The sequence below is a fragment of the Saimiri boliviensis genome, chromosome 12 (genome assembly GCF_048565385.1).
Source record: "Saimiri boliviensis isolate mSaiBol1 chromosome 12, mSaiBol1.pri, whole genome shotgun sequence".
In the NCBI taxonomy this organism is placed as follows: Eukaryota; Metazoa; Chordata; class Mammalia; order Primates; family Cebidae; genus Saimiri; species Saimiri boliviensis.
The window spans coordinates 83,868,623-83,892,238 of NC_133460.1; the positions used below are offsets into that span (position 1 = coordinate 83,868,623).

At 37.8% G+C, this 23,616-nt stretch overlaps 1 protein-coding gene and 1 non-coding gene across 2 annotated transcripts in view; one reads left to right on the top strand and one right to left on the bottom strand.

Moving 5' to 3' along the window:
- Positions 1 to 23,616, bottom strand: part of HPSE2 (heparanase 2 (inactive)) — an 841,690-nt gene that overhangs the window by 747,346 nt on the left and 70,728 nt on the right. The window lies entirely within an intron of this gene.
- Positions 6,842 to 6,948, top strand: LOC120362609 (U6 spliceosomal RNA). The gene has a single exon (XR_005578462.1). It is a non-coding gene; the product is annotated as a U6 spliceosomal RNA (small nuclear RNA).

Sequence of the window (23,616 nt, forward strand, 5' to 3'; positions counted from 1 at the left end):
TTCAGGACCCCTGTGTAGCTGAGACCACAGGTGTTAACTATGCCTGAATAATTTTTTTTTTATTTTTTATAGAAGCAGGGTCTCACCACGTTGCCCAGGTTGGTCTCAAATTCTTGGGGTAGAGCAATCCTCCCACCTCAGCCTCCCAAGTGTTGAGGTTACAGGCATGAGACTTTGACCTTTTTAAATCCTCTAATATGTTTAGCTCATTATAAGGAGAGTCAAGCAAATGTATATAACAGAAGGCTTACCACTAGTTCATTTCACTACTCAATAATCAAAATCAGCTGATAGACTTTACTAGTACATACTTACTCAACTGAATATTTTACTTCTGCCTGAATTAATATTTAGACCCCTAATTCTTTGGAGTAGTTTTGTCCCCACATAAGCAGATCCAAGACCTTCCTTAATTCAATGCTAGGTATATTAACCTTATAAGCCTTAACTCTCACCAAACTTTCTAATTCTTTGACTCCTTTTCATTTCTAGAAATATTGACATGCTGATGACTCTTGGGAAGTATGTTTAATTTCGATCGACACTTAAATTTTAAATTCTTCTTTTGATTTTCTGGAGCCTAGGCAACATAATAAAATAGCATTTTCTGTGCTCCAATACTTAAAAATAGTCTTTTCTCATCGGGCGTGGTGGCTCAAGCCTGTAATCCCAGCACTTTGGGAGGCCGAGGCAGGTGGATCACGAGGTCGAGAGATCGAGACCATCCCGGTCAACATAGTGAAACCCCGTCTCTACTAAAAATACAAAAAATTAGCTGGGCATAGTGGCACGTGCCTGTAATCCCAGCTACTCGGGAGGCTGAGGCAGGAGAATTGCCTGAACCCAGGAGGCGGAGGTTGCGGTGAGCCGAGATCACGCCATTGCACTCCAGCCTGGGTAACAAGAGCGAAACTCTGTCTCAAAAAAAAAAAAATAGTCTTTTCTCCTTTCAAGTAGAATTGAAAATAATGCACAAGCCTAGGTCAGGGATTCTCAGCCCTGGCTGCACATTAAAATCATCTGAGGAGCTTTTCAGTAATTGATTTGGAGTAGGGCCTGAGAATTTTCTGGATCCCTCACAGTATAATTCTATTTGGTTTCCAGTTTCAGAGAGCAAATTTAGATGACAAAGGATACCAAATTACTTAATCTTATTTGATTCCTAGGTTTCAGATAATGAGGAGAAATAGGTCATATTCTAAGGGATATCTCAAAAAAAATTATTGGAATCTATTCTATGCATAATTTAGAAAGATAGAGAGGGACAATCTCCTAAGGAGGAAAACTATGCAAATAAATACCATACATCCTATTATCTTTAACAGATTCTCAAACTGATCATTCTTTCATTCAAGAAATATTTTCACTTTATTCCATCTGATTAGGAAATATGAAATATTGAATAACACTAATTGTGATGTAGAAAAATGGGAACCTTCTTGCATGCTGATGGAAATATAAAATAATTGGGCCACTCTGGACACTGATCTGGCAATACTTAGTGAAATTAAATATGTATATTCCCTAAGAGCCAGTAATCCCACTACTGGGCTAAACTCCAGTAGTAAAATTTGCAAAAAGGCTATTAAAAGATTTGAATGAAGATGGTCAGTAAAGCATTGAGTTTAATAGTGAGGAATTGGAGGCACCTAGATGTCCATCATAAAGGAATGGATAGGTAAAATGAGGACAACTGTTAGAAGCAATGAACTAAATGTATACACACAGATATGTACATGAAATAGATAGGTTTTAAATACTATGATAGATGAGAAACACACAAAACCAGAATGATATCTATAGCACAATAATGTTAGTGCAAATTAAACATATATGTTAAACAATATATTTTACAAGGATATGAAAACATCAAAGGACATACATCAAAAGCATTAGAGTTGATGCCTATAAGATAGTTGTCAAAAGAAAAAGAAAATAAAAGACTTTTCAGGGACCAATGTTCGTAAACAGTCTCCGGCATTCAAGGCAATACTTAATCAATTTTCTGGGGAAAAAACATAAGAAAGATTTATTGAGGTCTGACAATGAACCAGATATTGTGTCCTCCTGCCACCTTGAGATCCAAAGAGAAATAAGAATATCCTTGCCCTTGCAGTCTAACTGGAAAAATGAACAAATTCATCTGGTAAGTGCTATAATAAAAATATGGTGAAAAGTGCTGTGGAGCACAAAAAGGAATTACAAGATAAAAGTATTTTGTAGGCTGGGGACGGTGGTTCATACCTATAATCCCAGCACTTTGAGAGGCTGAGGCGGGTGGATGACCTGAGATCAGAGGTTCGAGACCAGGCTGACTAACATGGTGAAACTCCGTCTCTACTAAAAAATACAAAAAAATTAACCAGGTGTGGTGGTGGGCCCCTGTAATCCCAGCTACTTGGGAGGCTGAGGCAGAAGAATCGCTTGAACCTGGGAGGTGGAGGTTGCAAGGAGCCGAGATCACGCCATTGCACTCTAGCCTGAGCAACAAGAGCAAAACTCCATCTCAGAAAAAAAATCAATTTGTACATATAGAATCCTATTACTTGATACATATGTAATTTTGCATCACAATGATTACTAAAATATTTCATACTGTTTTTCTTTTTATTTGTCCAGTTTTGCCTAGTCTCTACTTTGGTAATAGTTAAGAGTTGCCTGCTGTAGAAATGCTAGAGCGCCATCTGCTGGTGGAAATATCTGTTCACCAGAATCAAAAACAATCACATCCATCATCGGATATTTGGGCTTGAAGAAATCTTAGAAATCATCCGGTTCAGGACCCTAGTTTTAGACACTAGGAAGTATCTTCCTTGCAAGATTTTATCTCATTTAAGAAAATCAAGAACACACACACATACATACACACACACACACACACACACACACCTTCCATCACCACTGTAAATGTCACAGAATGCTATACAGTAAAGACTCACAAAGCTAAACTACCTAAATTTCCCCAAATAGATAAACACATAATCTCCTTTAAAGGCTTGCATAAGACATTTTTAAACCTTTTGGTAAAGACTGCTTTCCAGGAAAACAATCTGAGTAAGGCAGTTTACTGCAACATGAAAAGAATTAGTTCTGAGGTCACACCTAAGTTCATTCCAGCTATACTATATATTTTTAAAAGTAAAAAAAGAGTTATAAACATCGAAATGAAAAAATGATATCTGCTACAACAAAAACACACTTAAGTATATAACCTATAGACCCTATAAAGCAACGACACAATAGAAACTACAAAGCAACTAGCTAACAGTGTCATGATAGGATCAACACCTCACATCAATATTCACCTTGAATGCCAATGGTCTAAATGCCCCACTTAAAAGACACACAGTGGTAATTTGAATTTTTTTTTTAAATGAGACGCATCCATCTGCTGTCTTCAAGACACCCATCTCACAAATAATGACACCCATGGGCTTAAAGTAAAGAGTTGGTGATATGGTTTGGATTTGTGTCCCCACCCAAATCTCATGTGGAATTCTAATCCCCAGTATTGGAGAAGGAGCCTGGTGAGACGTGACTGGATCATGGGGGTGGATTCTCCCTTTCCTATTCTCATGACACTGAGTGAGTTCTCATGAGATTGGGTTGTTTCAGTGTGTTGCACCTACTTCTCTCTATATACCAGACTCCAGCCATGTAAGACATGCCTACTTCCACCTCTGCCATGATTGTAAGTTTCCTAAGGCTTGCCAGCCATACTTCCTGTACAGACTGCAGAACTATGAGCCAATTAAAATTCTTTTATTTATAAATTGCCCAGTTTCAGGTATTTCTTTATGGCAGTGTGAAAATGAACTAAGACATAAAATTGGTACCAGGAGCAGGGTACTGCTATAAAGATACCTGAGGACTGGGCACAGTGGCTCAAGCCTGTAATCCCAGCACTTTGGAAGACTGAGGCGGGTAGATCACAAGGTCAGGAGTTTGAGACCAGACTGACCAACATGGTGAAACCCTGTCTCTGCTAAAAATACAAACATTAGCTGAGTGTTATGGTGCATGCCTGGAATCCCAGCTACTCAGGAGGTTGAGGCAGGGAGGCAGAGGTTGCAGTGAGCCAAGATTGTGCCACTACACTCCAGCCTGGGTGACAGAGACTCCATATCACAAAAAAAAAAAAAAAAAAAGATATCTGAAAATGTGGAAGTGACTTTGGAACTTGGTAACGAGCAGAGGTTGGAACAGTTTGAAGGGCTCAGAAGCAGACAGGAAGATGAGGAAAAGTTTGGAACTTCCTAGAGACCTGTTAAAATGTTGTGACCAAAATGCTGATAGCGATATGGACAATGAAGTCCAGGCTGAGATGGTCTCAGATGGAGATGAGGAACTTACTGGAAACTAGAGCAAAGGTCACTTTTGTCATGCTTTAGCAAAGCAGTTGGAGGCATTGTGCAACTGCCCTAGGTATCTGTGGAACTTTGAACTTGAAAGTGATGATTTAGGGTATCCAGTAGAAGAAATTTCTAAGCAGAAAAGCATTCAAGATGTAGCCTGGCTGCTTCTAGTAGCTATGCATACTCATGAACAAAAAAATGATGTAAAACTGGAACTTATGTTTAAAAGGCAGGCATAAAATTTTGGAAATTTTGCAGCCTGGCCATGTGATAGAAAAGAAAAACCATTTTCAGGGGAAGAATTCAAGCCAGGAACAGAAATTTGTGTAAGTAAAGAGGAACTAAATGATAATAGCAAAGACAATAGGAAAAATGCCTCAAAGACATTTCAGAGACCTTTGTGGCAGCCCCTCCCTTCACAGGCCCCAAGATCTAGGAGGGAAGAATGGTTTCATGGGCCAGGCCCAGGACCCCAATACCCTGTGCAACCTCAGGACACTGCTCCCTGAATCCCAGCTCCTCCAGCTCCAGACAGGGTCCCAGATAGGTCTCAGACTCCTACTCCAAAGGGTGCAAGCCATAAGCCTTGGCAGCTTGCATGCGGTGTTAAGCCTCTGGATTATCAGATTGCAAAAGCTGAGGCTTGAAAACCTTGACCTAGATTTCACAGGATTTATGGAAATGCCTGTATATCCAGGCAGAAGTCTGCTGCAGGGGTGAGGCTGTCATGGAGAACCTCTACTCGGACAGTGTGGAGGGAAAATGTGGGGTTGGAGCCCACACAGATTCCCCACTGGGGCATTGCCTAGTGGAACTGTAAAAAGAGGGCCACTGTTCTTCAGATCCCAGAATGGTAGATCCATTGACAGCTTATATAGCACCTGGGAAGCACTCAACACCAGCCCTTTAGAGAAGCCATGGGAGCTGAGCCCTGAAGAGCTACGGCACTAGAACTATACAAAGCCTTGGGAGCCCACCCCTTGCATCAGTGTGCCCTGAATGTGAGACATAAAGTCAAAGGAGATTATTTTGGAGCTTTAAGATTTAATGACTGCCCTGGTGGGTTTTGGATTTGCACAGGGCCTGTAGCCCCTCTTTTTTGGCTGACTTTTCCATTTTGGAAAAGTATTTACCCAATGCCTGTACCTCCATTGTATCCTGGAAGTAACTAACTTGCTTTTTTATTTTACAGGCTCACAGGCAGAAGAGAGTTCTTTGTCTCAGACGAGACTTTGGACTCTGGACCTTTCAGTTAATGCTGAAATGAGTTAAGACTTGGGAGACTGTTGAGAAGGAATGACTATATTTTGAAATATGAGAAGGATGTGAAACTGGGGACAGGTCATCGGCAGAATGATATGATTTGGATTTGTGTCCCTGACCAAATCTCATTTTGAATTGTAATCCCCAATTTGGAGGAAGGGCCTAGTGAGAGGTAACTGAATCATGGGAGTGGATTTCTGCCTTGCTATTCTTGCGCTAGTGGATGAGTTCTCATGAAATCTGGTTGTTTAAAAGTGTATAGCACCTCCCCCTTTTGTTCTCTTCCTCCTGCTCCAGCCATGTAAGATGTGCCTTCTTCCCCTTCTGCCATGAATGAAAGTTTCCTGAGGCCTCCCCAACCATGATTCCTGTATAGCTTATGGAACTGTGAGCCAACTAAACCTCATTTCTTTATAAATTACCCAGTTTCAGGTATTTCTTAAAAACAGCAAGAGAACAGACTAATAAATAGACCTACAAAAAGACTTAGTCATACAATAATAGTGGAAGACATCAACACCACCCTGTCACCATTAAATCACTGAGGCACAAAGATAGCAAAGAATCTGAACTTAAACATGACACTTGACCAATTAGACCTAATAGACACCTGCAAAACACTCCACCCATCAACTACAGAATATACATTCTTCTCATCTGCACACAGGGCATACTGCAAGGTCGATCAAATGTTAGGCCATACAGCAGATCTCAATAAATTCAAAAAATCAAAATCCTACCAATTATTCTCTTGGACCACAGTGAAATAAATAAAGAAATCAATACTAAGAAGATCTCTCAAAACCACACAATTCATGAAAATTGAACAATTTTCTCCTAAATGTTGGGTGAACAACAAAATTAAGATAGAATTTGAAAAATTCTTTGAAATAAAAAATGAAAACAAAGACACAGCATACCAAAATCCCTGAGTTGTATCAAAAGCAATATTAAGAGGAAAGTTTATAGCACTAAATAGCTACCAGAAAAAGTTAGAAAGATCTTAAATTAACAATTTAACATTCCACCTAAAGGAACTAGAAAAACAAAAACTCCCAAGTTAGCAGAAGAAAAGAAATAACTAAAATCAGAGCAGAATTGAGCTAAATTGAAACTCAAATATCCATACAAAGAATCAATAGAAACAAAAGTTTGTTCTTTGAAAGGAGCAAGAAGATCAATAGACTGCTACCTAGATTAACAAAGAGAAAATACCCAAATAAGTGCTCGCTTCGGCAGCACATATACTAAAATTGGAACGATACAGAGAAGATTAGCATGGCCCCTGCACAAGGATGACATGCAAATTCATGAAGTGTTCAATAAATAAATAAATAAATAAAAGATCCAAATAAGCAAAATCAGAAATGATAAAGGTGACAATCTCACAGAAATACAAAAGATCTGCAGAGACTATTATAAATGCTTCTATGCCACAAACTACAAAACCTAGAGGAAATGGATAAATTTCTGGAATCACACAATCTCTCAAAATTGAATCAGCAAGAAATTAAAACCCTGAACAGACCAACATCAAGTTCAGAAAAATTTAATTAGTAATAAAGCACCTACCAAAATAAAAAGCCCCAGACCAGAGAGATTCACAGCCAAATTCTATCAGACATACAAAGAAGAGCTAGTATCAATTCTACTGAAACTATTCCAAAGAATTAAGGAGGAGGGACTCCTCCCTAACTAATTCCATGGAGCCAGCATCACCTGATACCAAAATCTGGCAAAGACACAACCAAAAAAGACTGCAGGCCGACATCCCAAATGAACATAGATACAAAAATCCTCAACAAAATACTTGCAAACTGAATCAAGCAGCACATCAAAAAGCTAATTCACAGCGATCACATAGGCTTATAGACTTGATTCATACGACACAAGGTTGGTTCAACACAAGCAAATCAATAAATGAGATTCACCACACAAGCAGAATTAAAAGCAATTGGCCAGGCATGGTGATTTACACCTGTAATCCCAGCACTTTAGGCAGCCAAGGCAGGAGGATCACCTGAGACCAAGAGTTTGAGATCAGCCTGGGAAACATAGTGAGACCCTCTCCCTACTGAAAAAAAAAAAATTAGCCAGGCATGGTGGCACGTGCCTGTAGTTGCAGCTACTCAGGGGCCTGAGGTAGGAGAATTGCTTAAGCCCAGGAGGTCAAGGCTGCAGTGGGCCATGATCATACCACTCCACTCCAGCCTGGGCAACAGAGTGAGGCTTTGTCTCAAAATATATACATACATACATAAAAAAACATATGGTCATCTCAATAGATGCAAAAAAAGCTTTTTTTTTTCAACATCCCTTCAAGAAGAAACTCTCAAGAAACTAGACATCAAAGGAACATACCTCCAAATAATGAGAGCTATCTATAATTAACTCGCAGCCAACATCATTTTGAATGGGCAAAAACTAGAAACATTCACCTTGAAAACTGGAACAAGGATGCCCACTCTCAGCACTCATTCTTCATAGTACTAGAAGTGCTATCCAGAGCAATCATGAAAGAGAAATAAATAAAAGTCATCCAAATAGGGAAAAAAAGAAGTCAAACTATCTCTCTTCATAGACGGCATGATTCTATAGGTAGAAAATCCTAAAGACACCACCAAAAGGCTCCTAGAATGGGTAAATGACTTCAGCAATGTTTCAGGACACAAAATCAATGCATAAAAATCAGCAGTATTTTAATACACCAATAATGTTCAATCTGAGAGCCAAATCAAGAACAAAATTTCATTTACGATAGTCACAAAAAAATGAAATCGCTAGGAATATATCTAACTAAGGAGGTGAAAGATCTGAAGGAGAACTACAAAATGCTGCTAAAAGAAATCACAGATGAAAAAACATTCCATGTTCATGAATTGGAAGAATCAATATTATAAAAATGGCCATATTACCCAAAGAATCTATAGATTCAATATTATTCCTATCAAACTACCAATGTCATTTGCCACAGAACTAGAAAAAAACTACTCTAAAATTCATATGGAACCCCAAAAAAGCCTGAAGAGCCAAGGCAATCCTAAGGAAAAAGAACAAAGCCACTAGCATCGCATTAACTAATTTCAAACTATACTATAAGGCTATGGTAACCAAGACTGTACCAAGAATGGTACTGGTATAAAAACAGACACAGACCAATGGAACGGAATAGAGAACCCAGAAACAAAGCTGCATAGCTACAGTCATCCGATCTTTGACAAAGTTGACAAAATAAAATGGGGAAAAGACTCCCTATTCAATAAATGGTGCTGCTGGCATAGCCGACTAGTCATAAGCAAAATGAAACTGGACCTCTACCTTTCACCACATGAAAAAAAAACTCAATCTATATGAATCCTATAAGAGGCCGGGTGCAGTAGCTCACACCTGTAATCCCAGCACTCTGGGAGGCCGAGGCAGGTGGATTACCTGAGGTCAGGAGTTCGAGACCAGCCGGACCAACATGGAGAAACCCCGTCCCTACTAAAAATACAAAAATTAGCCGGGCATGGTGGCACATGCTTGTAATCCCAGCTACTCAGGAGGCTGAGGCAGGAGAATCGCTTGAAACCAGGAGGTGACGTTTGCAGTGAGCCGAGATCGCACGATTGCACTCCAGCCTGGGCAACAACAGGGAAACTCTGTCTTAAAAAAAAAAAAAAAGAATCCTAGAAGAAAACCTAGGAAACACCATTCTGGACATTAGCCTTTGTAAATTAAATAATTTATAATTAAGCCCTGAAAAGCAATTGCAACAAAAACAAAAATTTACAAGTGGGACCTAATTAAACTAAGTGGCTTCTGCACAGCAAAAGAAACTATCAGCAGAGTAAATAGGTGATGTAGAGAATGGAAGAAAATATTCACAAACTGCTCATCCAGCACAGGCTTAATATCCAGAATCTATAAGGAACTTAAACAACTGAACAAGTAAAAAATGAATAACCTCATTTAAAAATGCAAAAAAGACATGAACAGACACTTCTCAAAAGAAGATATACAAGCAGCCAACAAAGTTTTAAGAGTGTTCCACATAACTAATCATCAGAGAAATGCACATCAAAACCACAATGAGATGCCATCTCACACCCATCAGAATAGCTGTGATTTAAAAATGGAATACCTGTACATTGTTGGTGCAAATGTAAATGAGTTCAGCCACTGTGGAAAGCAATTTGGAATTTCTCAAAGAACTTAAAACAGAACTACCATTCAATCCAGCAATCTCGTTACTGGGTATATATCCAGAGAAAACAAATCATTTACCAAAAAGACATATGCACTCACATGTTAGTGGCAGCACAATTCACAATAGCGAACACATGGAATCAACCGAGATGCCCATCAACAGATGACTAGATAAAGAAAATGTGGTAGAGATACACCATGGAATAGTATGCAGCCATAAAAAGAACAAAATGTCCTTTGCAGCAACAGATGCAGCTGTGAGTTGATACAGGAACAGAAAACTAAATATTGCATGTTCTCCCTTATAAGTGGGAGATAAACACTGGGTACCCATGGACAGAATGATGGCAACAATAGACACTGGGGACTACGAGAGCAGTGAGGGGAAAAAGAAAGACTGAAAAGCTAACTATTAGGTACTATTCTCAGAACCTGAGTGATGGGATCATTTGTATCCCAAACCTCAGCATCATGCAATATAACCAAGTAACGAAACTATACATGTACCTCCTAAATCTAAAATAAAAGTAGAAAAAATCAAAAAGAATAGATTTTATTCAGCATTATTAATGTGATTAGCTATAATTTAATCTTGACTGAAAACTGCTAATTGTTTAACTAAAATTTAGGTTTTCCTTAAAGTGTCTTTCTTAAAATGTATGTGGACCTTACAATGGAATACTATTAGGCAATCATAAGAAATGGAGTATTAATATAATCTACAATGTGGATGAGCTTTGAAAACTACAATGTGGATGTAGTTCTTGAAAACATTATGCCAAGTGAAAGATGCCAGTCACAAAAGACCACATATACAAAATATCGAAAACAGACAAACCTATAGAAACAAAATATAGATTAGTGGTTGTCAAGGACTGGGGAGGAGTTCATGAGGAATGACTGATAACAAGTACAAAGTTTCTTCTGAAGGTGCTGAAAATGTTTAAACATTAGATTATGGAGATGACCACATAAATCCATGAATATACTATAAAACACTGAATATATTAAATCAATAAATTTTATGCTATATATATTTTATCTCAATACAGCTCTTAAAAATATGTGTAAGGAAAATTTTCTTTCAGCCTAGTTGAACACATTGAAAACTAATGATCCCAAAGGGCACACTTTAGAAAAGTTACAGTTATGTTTAAATATCCCTCAAATAACTAAATACCTTTAATGTGTTTCTTATATTTGTTAATTTTTAATTTGTGTATGAAAACATGTTATTACTGGTAAATTCTACCAAACATTTAGGGAAGAAATAGTATTAGTTTTATACAACCTCTTCTAGGAAGTAGAAAAGGAGATACCTGTTCCCAATTTATTCAATGATGCCAGCATGGCTTTGATACCAAAACCAGACAAAGATATTAGAAAAATATAAAACTACTGACCAATAAAGATACTACATCACAAAAAAGTTGGGCTTATCCCAGGAATATAAAATTGTTTTAACATTGAAAAGTGTCACTGTAACTCATCATAGTAACAAATTAATATATACACACACATGCACAAGCATGTGTACACACATACACACACACATACAATTTTAATAGATGCAGTAAAATCATTTGATAAAATCCAAACTCCATTCCTCATAAAACTCTCAACAAAATGGGAATTAAAGGAAATTTTTTTTCATTTAATAAAGAGCAACTATGAAAAATTTATAGGTTGCATCATATTTAATGGCAAAAGACTGAATGTTTTCACCCTACTATGTATGTTTTGAACATGTCCCCACCTCCACAAAAGCATATGTTAGAAACTTAATCCCCAATTGCATCAATCCATTTTCACACCACTATAAAGAATTACCTGAGACTGGGTAATTTATGGAGAAAAGAGGTTTCATTGACTCACCATTCCACAGGTTGTGAAGGAGGCATGGCTGGGGAAGCCTCAGAAAACTTAACAATCATGGTAGAAGGTGAAGCAGAAGCCAGCACATCTTCTCATGACTGACAGGAAAGAGAGAGAGCGAGGGGGAAGTGCTACACACTTTTAAACAACCAGATCTCACGATAACTCACTATCACAAGAACAGCAAGGGAAAAATCTGTCTCCATGATCCAATCACCTCCCAACAGGCCCTTCCTCCAACACTGAAGATCATAATTCGACATGAGATTTGGGTGGGGACACAGAGCCAAACCATGTTACCAATGCAATAGTGTTGAAATCTGGAACCTAATGGGAGGTACTTAGGCTCCACTCTTATGAATGGATTAATACCATTTATAAAAGGGCTTGAGCCTGCAAGTTAGATCTCTTGCTCTTTCTTGCCCTCTCTTTGCCCTTCTGCCATGAGATGACTCACCAAAAAGGTTCTTATGATATGCCAGTCCTTCAACCTTAGACTTCCCAGACTCTCAAACCTTGAGCCAACACATTTCCATTCATTATAAATTACCCAGTCTGGTATTCTGTTAGCACAAAATGGACTAAGACCAGAAGACCTGCAGTAAGACAAGAGTATCCATTCTTACCACTTCTAGTCAACATTCTACTAGAGGTTCTGACCAGCACAATCAGCAAGAAAAATAAATAAAAGGCATTTATATTTGACCAAAAGAAGTAAAACTATCTTTATTCTCAGACAACATGAATGTCTTGACAGAAAATCTGAGGGACTCTACTAAGAAGCTATTATAACTAATATATGAGTTTATCAAGATTGCGGGCTATAAGATCAATATACAAAAATCAATTGTATTTTTATGCATTAGCAACAAATAATAAAGAATTGAAATTTCAAAAGCAATTTTATTTATAATAGCACTCAAGTATTTAAAAACACCTGAGAAATACTAGAGATAAATACTTAGATTTAAAGCCAACAAAAGATGTGCAAGACATGAAAACTATAAAACATTGATGAGATAATTGAAAGAAAATCTAAATAAATGGAGCAACATATATACTTTGACCCTGTGTTGAAATACTCAATATTGTTAAGGGGTCAATTTGCCCAAAATAGTTCTATAGATTCAATGCAATCTCAATTAAAATCCAAGTTTGTTTTTTAAGGAAAAACAGTAAGTTGATTCTAAAATGCAGATGAAAATGCAAAGAACCTAGAACAGGCAAAACCAGGACAAATGTGGAAGCAGCACTGCCTGATTTCAAATCTTATTATAAAGCTACAGTAATCAAGGCAGTGTGGTATTGGCATCAAGATAAATAGATCAGTAGAACAGAATAGAGCCCAAGAATAGACCCACATACCTGGACAGTTGATTTTTGACAAAAGATGCAAAAGTAGTTCAATAAAGAAAATGTTGTCTTTTTAACACATGCTGTGGAAACAAGTGGCTATCCACATGTAAAACAAAACAAAAAAAATCACCATACATACAAATAATTAACTGAAAATTATAGTTAGGATCATAGACCTAAGTATAAACCTAAAACTGTAGAGTTTTTTTAAGAACACATAGAAGTTCTTTGACTTTTAGTAAAGGAGTATTCTCTTAGATACAACATTATTAGCACAACCCATGAAAGAAAAATGTAATAAAAGACTTTGTGAAAAATAAAAAGATTTGCTCTTCAAAAGATACTGTTAGGCACTTTGGGAAGCTGACGTGGGTGGAACACCTGAGGTCATGAATTTGAGACCAGCCTGACCAACATGGTGAAACCCCATCTCTACTAAAAAAACAAAAAATTAGCTGGACATGGTGGTGCATGCCTGTAATCCCAGCTACTTGGGAGGCTGAGGTAGGGGAATCACTTGAACCCAGAAGGCAAAGGTTGCAATGAGACAAGATTGTTCCATTGCACTCCAACCTGGGCAACAAGAGTGAAAACCCACATGAAAAAAATAAATAAATAAAGACACTGTTAGGCTGAAAAGGCAAGTTACTGACTGGGAAAAAAAAAATATTTGCAAAGCACATATACCACAAAAGACTTGTATATAAGATATATAAAGAACACGCCAAAAGTAATAAGAAACAAGTGATTCAATAATAAAATGGGCAAAATATTTAAATAGATACTTTACCAAAGAAGATACATGAATTACAAAAAACTGCATGAAAAGATGCTCAACATGATTAGTCATTAAGAGTGTTGCAAACTAAAGCCACACTGAAATGTGGGAAGAAAGGAATATGCAATACCAATATGTCATGAATAAAATGATATTCCAAAGTCAAAGACAACAGAAAGTGACAGGGTAAACACTCTAAGGTGGAATCCCCAAACCCCAGGCCACGAACTAGTATCAGTATGGTTCTGTGGCCTATTAGGAAAGGGGGCCACACAGCAGGAGGTGAGCAACAGGTGAGCAAACATTACCACCTAAGCTCTGCCTCCTGTCAGATCAGAGGTGGCATTAGATTCTCATAGGAGCCTAAACCCTACTGTAAACTGTGCATGCAAGGGATCTAGGTTGTGTACTCCTTATGACAATCTAACTAATGCCTCATGATATGAGGTGGTACAGTTTCATCCCCAAACCATCCCCACCCTCACCCCCACCCCTTCCCTCATAGAAGAATTATCTTCCACTAACATGGTCCCTGGTGCCAAAAAGATTGGGAATCGCTGCTCCAGGAATTGCTTATTCACCATCAGTAACAGAAACTCAGAATTTCAAGATTTCTTTTACTGATGGTAAATAAACAATTGTAAAATATGGAATAGATAATCAGAAACATCATGAAAGTTAAAGCCCACAGATGTGCCTATGCATCTTTGTGAGAGTAACAATAGATGAAACAGCAACCTCAAATCTAGCAAAGGCCATGAGTTCCTACAAAAACAAACAAACAAACAACAACAACAAAAAACACCCAATTGCTGAAAACTCCGAAAGGCCAGTTGATGGAAAAGCATGGCCCACCAGAGTCTTAACTAGATTATCTAGAAACATGTAATATGCTACTCATATTCCATGAAGACAAAAACAGTTATCAGATATTTATTTATACTTAGTATGCACTATGTACTAAGGCATAATGGAATCAAAGCAAATCATATTATTATTTTTTATTGTACTTTAGGTTCTGGAGTACATATGCAGATCACACAGGATTGTTGCATAGGAACATACATGGCAAGGTGGTTTGCTGCCTCCATCCCCACTTCACCTATATCTGGCATTTCTCCCCATGTTATCCCTCCCAAACCTCCCCACCACCCCACCTCACTGTCCCTCCCTTACCCTCCCAACAGACCCCAGTGTGTGCTGCTCCCCTCCCTGTGCTCGTGTGTTCTCATTGTTCAACAACTGCCTATGAGTGAGATAATGCAGTATTTGGTTTTCTATTCTTGGGTCAGTTTGCTGAGAATGATTGTTTCCAGATTCATCCATGTCCCTACAAAGGACATGAACTCATCATTTTTTATGGCTGCATAGTACTCCATGGTATATATGTGCCACATTTCCTTTGTCCAGTCTATCATCGATGGGCATTTGGGTTGGTTCCAGGTCTTTGCTACTGTAAACAGTACTGCAATGAACGTACATGTGCATGTGTCTTTATAATAAAATGATTTCTAATCCTTTAGGTATATACTCAGTAATGGGATTGTTGGGTCAAATGTAATTTCTATTTCTAGATCCTTGAGCAATCACCACACTGTCTTCTACAATGGTTGAACTAATTTACACTTCCATCAACAGTGTAATAGTGTTCCTTTTCTCCATAATCTCTCCAGCATTTGTTGTCTCCTAATTTTTTTAATAATCGCTATTCTAACTGCAGTGAGATGGTATCTCAATGTTGTTTTGATTTGCATTTTTCTGATGACCAATGATGATGAACATTTTTTCCTATGTTTGTTGGCCTTAGAAATGTCTTCTTTTGAAAAGTGTCTGTTCATATCCTTTGCCCACTTTTCAATAGGTTTGCTTGTTTGTTTTCTTGTAAATCTGCTTTAGTTCTTTGCAGATTCTGGATATTAGCCCCTTGACAGATGGGTAGATTGCAAAAATTTTTTCCCATTCTGTTGGTTGCCAGTTCACTCTAATGATTGTTTCTCTTGCTGTGCAGAAACTCTTAAGTTTAATTAGAACCCATTTGTCTATTTTGGCTTTCATTGCCATTGCTTTTGGCGTTTTAGTCATGAAGTCCTTGCCTATGCCTATGTCCTGCATGGTATTGCCTAGGTTTTCTTCTAGGGTTTTTATGGTATTAGGTCTTATGTTAAAATCTTTAATCTGTCTGGGGTTAATTTCAGAGTAAGGTGTAAGGAAGGGGGCCGGGCGCGGTGGCTCAAGCCTGTAATCCCAGCACTTTGGGAGGCCGAGACGGGTGGATCACGAGGTCAAGAGATCGAGACCATCCTGGTCAACATGGTGAAACCCCGTCTCTACTAAAAATACAAAAAAATTAGCTGGACGTGGTGGTGCGTGCCTGTAATCTCAGCTACTCAGGAGGTTGAGGCAGGAGAATTGCCTGAACCCAGGAGGCAGAGGTTGCGGTGAGCCGGGATCGCGCCATTGCACTCCAGTCTGGGTAATGAGAGCGAAACTCCGTCTCAAAAAAAAAAAAAAAAAAAAGGAAAGGGTCCAGTTTCAGCTTTCAGCATATGGCTAGTCAGTTTTCCCAACACCATTTATTAAACAAAGAATCCTTTCCCAATTGCTTGTTTTTGTCAGGTTTGTCAAAGATCAGATGATTCTAGATGTGTGACGTTTCTTCTGAGGTCTCTGTTCTGTTCCATTGGTCTATATCTCTGTTTTGGTACCAGTACCATGCAGTATTGATTACAGTAGCCTTGCAGTATAGTTTGAAGTCAGGCAGCGTGTTGCTTCCAGCTTTGTTCTTTCTCCTTAGGATTGCCTTAGCTGTGTGTGCTCTCTTTGGTTCCATATAAAGTTTAAAGTGGTTTTTTCCAGTTCTGTGAAGAAGGCCAATGGTAGCATGATGGGGATAGCAGTGAATCTATAAATTATGCTGGGCAGTATGGTCATTTTCACAATATTGATTCTTCCTAACCATGAACATGGAAGGTTTTTCCATCTGTTTGTGTCCTCTCTTATTTCCCTCAACAGTGGTTTGCAGTTCTCCTTGAAGAGGTCCTTTACATCCTTTGTTAGTTGTATTCCTAGGTATTTTATTCTCTTTTTAGCAATTGTGAATGGGAATTCATTCATGACTTGGCTCTCTGTTTGTCTGTTATTTGTGTATAGGAATGCTTGCGATTTTTGCACATTGATTTTATATCAGACTTTGCTGAAGTTCCTTATCAGCTTAAGGAGATTTTGGGCTGAGACAATGGGGTCTTCTAAATATACAATCATGTTGTCTGCAAATAGAGACAATTTGACTTCCTCTTTTCCTAACTGAATACCCTTTATTTCTTTTTCTTACCTGATTGCTCTGGCTAGAACTTCCAATACTATATTGAATAGGAATGGTGAGAGAGAGCATTCTTGTCTAGTACCAATTTTCAAAGGTAATGCTTCCAGTTTTTGCCCAAACAGTATGATATTGGTGTGAGTTTTTCAAACCACCATCAGAGATTACTACAAACAACTCTATGCATGTAAACCAGCAAATCTGGAAGAAATAAATACATTCCTGGACACTTACACCCCCCAAGACTAAACCAGGAAGAAGTTGAATCCCTGAATAGACCAATAACAAGATGTGAAGTTAAGGCAGCAATTAATAGCCTACCACCCAAAAAAAGTCCAGGTCCATATGGGTTTACAGCCAAATTCTACCAGACATACAAAGAGGAGCTGGTGCCATTCCTTCTGTAACTATTCTGAACAATACAAAAAGAGGGAATCCTCCCAACTCATTTTATGTAACCAACATCATCCTAATACCAAAACCTGGCAGAGACTCAACTAAAAAAGAAAACTTCAGGCCAATCTTCATGATGAACATCGATGCAAAAATTTTCCATAAAATACTGGCAAACCGAATGTAATAGCACATCAAAAAGCTTATCCATCATTATCAAGTAGGCTTCATTCTGGGGATGCAAGGCCAGTTCAACATACACAAATCTATAAACATAATCCATCACATAAACAGAACCAAAGACAAAACCACACGATCATCTCAATAGTTGCAGAGAAGGCCTTCGATAAAATTCAACAGCCCTTTGTGCTAAAAACTCTCAATAAACTAGGTATTGATGGAATATATCTTAAAATAATAAAAATAAAAAATATTACAGAGAAAGAATATGAACACAAAACTGCAGGAAGCAAGCAGACAAAAGCTATCACTGCCAGAGGAAGTGAAAATATGAAAATAAAGCTAAAGTCACTTCTTTTAAGAAAATCTACTCAACCACACAAACCAGAATACTTCACCATCTTTCTTGAGCATTTATTAAATACCAGACATTGTGCAACCACTTTAATGTGTTATCTCATTTAATCTTTAAAATCATTCCAAAAGACAAGTACTAATTGCCTTTTTTTTTTTTTTTTTTGGAGACAGAGTCTCACTCTGTTGCCTAGGCTGGAGTGCAGTGGCACAATTTTGGCTCATTGCAACTTCATCTCCCAGGCTCAAGTTATTCTCCTGCCTCAGCCTCCTGAGTAGCTGGGGTTACAGGCGCCCGCCACCACACCGGGCTAATTTTTGTATTTTTAGTAGAGATGGGGTTTTGCCATGTTTTCCAAACTGGTCTCTAATTCCTGACCTCAGGTGATCCACCCACCTCAGCCTCCCAAAGTGCTGAGACTACAGCCATAAGTCACCATGCCCAACCTGCCTCATTTTAAAGAAGAAAAAAACTGAGGATTACAGCAATTAAGTACATCATCAGAAATCAACAGCTAGTAGCTTAGAGACTCAAATCTAGGTCTATCATTCCAGAGACTAAGGTCTCAATCACTAGGATATTCTAAATCAGTCTATATAACACAAAACTGGACAATCCTGTATATTTAATTAGAATTAATGAACATTTGAATCAATGTAGCATGTCTTTTAACATTTTATCAGCTTTCCCTTGATCCAAATGAAGCTCAATTCCGCATACCAGCATATATTTTGCACAAAACAAATTTCATTTTCCTTTTCAAAAGCAAAATTGATAATTTTATTTTCTCTGCAGATTTTTTGATATATGACATTTACTAATATATAAATACTAAATATACATCCATGATTATGATCACTTTCATTGAGCATACTCTATGGTTACAGAGTAAGACACAGAGAATCTGGTTCCTAGAAGCCTTCCCAGAAATCCCCTAACTCATGTGTACCTATTCTTGCTGATGTTCACTCTCTTTATTGCTCTCAAGCACATAGCCATTCGACAGGGAAGCAGGCATATTTGAAAACATCAGGAGATAACTGGGTAGGTTTTGTATACCCCAATTTGTAGATGGGTTCATATATCCATGGGAAGGGTCTGAAGCACTCTGTGCCCTATGAACTCACAAAACCAACCAGTCAAAACTTCCACAAATAAAATCCCATAATGAGAAATATTCGGGGAAAGACAAAATATAGATAACTAGGAAAAGGAAACAGAAACCTCACATAAAATTGGAGAAAGGAAACAAAATCAGATTATCTCAGAAAACAATAGGCCATACTTTTTAATCTCTCTCTCTCTCTTTCTGTCTCTCTCTCTCTCTCTCTCTCTTGCTCACACACACACACACACACGCATGCACACTCACAAAGCTCTAAACTTGTGAAGCTATAAAAACTCTAATGCATGCCTCCGTACTAAAATTTCAGGAAAAAAAATTCTTGCATTAAAATAAGCAACAAAAATGAATCAAAACTTCATGAAAACATTGTAAGAATAAGAGACTAAAAGTCGATAACCTCCTTAGAAATAGTAAAATCACGCCAGAAAACACATGCCCATGAGTACTCTGAAAACTATAACCTAATATCTCAAAACATACTAAAAGAAAATAAGAAAATGATAGAATATATTTTAAAGCATAAATTAAAATTAGAAAAACTCTGAAGGAAGATGATAAAATTCATAAAAGAATAAGAAATTCAAAAAATAGCATTTCAGAAATAAAGATCAAAAGAACTGAAAAGTGAATAAACATAAAAAAAATGCTGCCTTAAAAGAAATGGATTTTAAAAAAGAGATGAAGAGAAATAAAAAGATAAAAAAGAATTTCAGAGAAAGTGATAAACACAGAAAATAGGTTTTTAAAAACATAACATACGTATAATACAAGTTCCTACAGAAGAAAACCAATGATGAAACAGAATAAATATTAAAAACTGTAATTAAATAAAACATTCCTGAAAAACATTTTTTTAATTTTTTTAAAGTTTCTTTTTTTTAATTGCATTTTAGGTTTTGGGGTACATGTTAAGAACATGCAAGATTGTTGCATAGCTACACACATGGCAGTGTGTTTTGCTGCCTTCCTCCTCATCACCTATATCTGGCATTTCTCCCCATGTTATCTCTGCCCAACTCCCCACCCCCTGCTGTCCCTTCTCTATTTCCCCCCGACAGACCCCAGTGTGTGATGCTCCCCTCCCTGAGTCCATGCGTTCTCATTGTTCAACATCCACCTATGAGTGAGAACATGTGGTGTTTGATTTTCTGTTCTTGTGTCAGTTTGCTGAAAATTATGGTTTCCAGGTTCATCCATGTCCCTACAAAGGACACAAACTCATCGCTTTTTATAGCTGCGTAGTATTCCATGGTGCATATGTGCCACATTTTCCCTGTCCAGTCTGTCATCAACGGGCCTTTGGGTTGGTTCCCAGTCTTTGCTATTGTAAACAGTGCTGCAGTGAACATTCATGTGCATGTGTCCTTATAGTAGAATGATTTATAATCCTTTGAATATATACCTAGCAATGGGATTGCTGGGTCAAATGGAATTTCTATTTCTAGGTCTTCGAGGAATTGCCACACTGTCTTCAACATGGTTGAACTAATTTACACTCCCACCAACAGTGTAAAAGTGTTCCTATTTCTCCACATCCTCCCCAGGATCTGTTGTCTCTGGATTATTTAATGATCGCCATTCTAACTGGTGTGAGATGGTATCTCAATGTAGTTTTGATTTGCATTTCTCTAATGACCAGTGATGATGAGCATTTTTTCATATGTTTGTTGGCCTCATGTATGTCTTCTTTTGTACAGTATCTGTTCACATCCTTCACCCACTTTTGAATGGGCTTGTTTGTTTTCTTGTAAATCTGTTTTAGTTATCTGTAAATTCTGGGTATAAGCCCTTTGTCAGATGGGTAGATTGCAAAAAATTTTTTCCCATTCGGTTGGTTGCTGACTCACTCTAATGACTATTTCTTTTGTTGTATTGAAGCCGTGGAGTTTGATTAGTCCCATTTGTCTATTTTGGCTTTTGTTGACAATGCTCTTGGTGTTTTAGTCATGAAGTCCTTGCCTATGCCTATGTCCTGAACAGTTTTGTGTATATTTTCTTCTATGGTTTTTATGGTGTTAGGTCTTATGTTTAAGTCTTTAATCCATCTGGAGTTAATTTTAGTGTAAGGTGTCAGGAAGCAATCCAGTTTCTGCTTTCTGCACATGGCTAGTCAGTTTTCCCAACACCATTTATTAAACAGGGAATCCTTTCCCCATTGCTTGTTTTTGTCAGGTTTGTCCAAGATCAGATGGTTTTATATGTGTAGTGTTGCCTCTGAGGCCTCTGCTCTGTTCCATTGGTTTACATCTCTGTTTCAGTACCAGTACCATGCTGTTTTGATTACCGTAGCCTTGTAGTATAGTTTGAAGTCGGGTAGTGTGATGCCTCCAGTTTTGTTCTTTTTGCCTAGAATTCACTTGGCTATGCAGGCTCTCTTTTGGTTCCATGTCAAGTTAAGGGTGGTTTTTTCCAGTTCTGTGAAGACGGCCATTGGTAGCTTAGTGGGGATGACATTGAATCTGCAAATTACTTTGGGCAGTATGGCCATTTTCACAACATTGATTCTTCCTAATGATGACCATGGAATGTTTCTCCATCTGTTTGTGTCCTCTCTTATTTCGTGGAGCACTGGTTTGTAGTTCTCCTTGAAGAGGTTCTTTACATCCTTTGTCAGTTCTATTCCTAGGTATTTTATTCTCTTTGTAGCAATTGTGAATGGCAGTTCATTCTTGATTTGGCTCTCTTTAAGTCTGTTACTGGTGTATAGGAATGCTTGTGAATTTTGCACATTGATTTTGTATCCTGAGACTTTGCTGAAGTTGCTTATCAGTTTCAGGAGAGTTTAGGCTAAGACAATGGGGTCTTCTAAATATACAATCATGTCATCTGCAAATAGAGACAATTTGACTTCATCCTTTCCTATTTGAATACCCTATATTTCTTTTACTTGCCTGATTGCTCTGGCTAGAACTTCCAGTACTATATTGAATAGGAGTGGTGAGAGAGGGCATCCTTCTCCAGTGCCAGATTTCAAAGGGAATGCTTCCAGTTTTTGCCCATTCAGTATGATATTGGCTGTTGCTTTGTCATAAACAGCTTTTATTATTTTGAGATATGTTCCATTGATATCTAGTTTATTGAGGGTTTTTAGCATAAAAAGTTGCTGAATTTTGTCAAAGGCCTTCTCTGCATCAATTAAGATAATCATGTGGTTTTTGTCTTTGCTTCTGTTTATGTAGTGAATTACATTTATAGACTTGCATATGTTGAACCAGTCTTGCATCCCCGGGGTGAAGCCTACTTGATCATGGTGGATAAGCTTTTTGATGTACTGTTGCAACCAGTTTGCCAATATTTTATGGAAGATTTTTGCATCTATGTTCATCATGGATATTGGCCTGAAGTTTTCTTTTCTTGCTGAGTCTCTGACGGGTTTTGGTATCAGATGTTGGTCTCATAAAATGATTTGGGAAGGATTCCCTCTTTTTGGATTGTTTGGAATAGTTTCAGAAGGAATGGTACCAGCTCCTCTTTGTATGTCTGGTAGAATTTGGCTGTAAACCCATCTGGACCTGGGCTTTTGTTGGGTGGCAGGCTTTTAATTGCTGCCTCAACTTCAGCTCTTGGTATTGGTCTATTCAGGGTTTCGACTTCTTCCTGGTTTAGGCTTGGGAGGATGCAAGTGTCCAGGAATTTATCCATTTCTCCTAGTTTTACTGATTTATGTGCATAGAGTTGTTTGTAATAATCTCTGATGATGGTTTGTATTTCTGTGGAATCTGTGGTGATATCCCCTTTATCATTTTTTATTGCATTTATTTGATGATTCTCTCTTTTCTATTAATCTGGCTAGTGGTCTGTCTATTTTGTTGATATTTTTGAAAAAACAGCTCCTGGATTTATTGATTTTTGAAGTGTTTTTTGTGTCTTCTGTCTCCTTCAGTTCTGCTCTGATCTTAGTTATTGCTTGCCTTCTGCTAGCTTTTGAGTTTTTTTGATCTTGCTCCTCTAGCTCTTTCAATTTTGATGATAGGGTGTTGATTTTAGATCTTTCCTTGCTTCTCATGTGGGCATTTATTTCTATATATTTTCCTCTAGATACTGCTTTAAATGTGTCCCAGAAATTCTGGTATGTTGTATCTTCGTTCTCGTTGGTTTTGAAGAACATCTTTATTTCTGCCTTCGTTTCATTGCTGATGTTTTCCTGGATAATATCCTGAAGAGTATTTTCCAGCTTGGATTCATTCTCTCCATCACATTCAGACACACCTATAAAACATAGATTAGGTTTTTTCACATAGTCCCATATTTCTTGGAGACTTTATTCATTTCTTTTTACCCTTCTTTCTCTAATCTTGCCTTCTCATTTTATTTCATTGAGTTGATCTTTGACTCTCATGTCCTTTCTTCTGCTTGGTCAATTCGACTGTTGAAACTTGTGTATGCTTCATGAAGTTCTCATGTTGTGTTTTTCAGCTACATCAATTC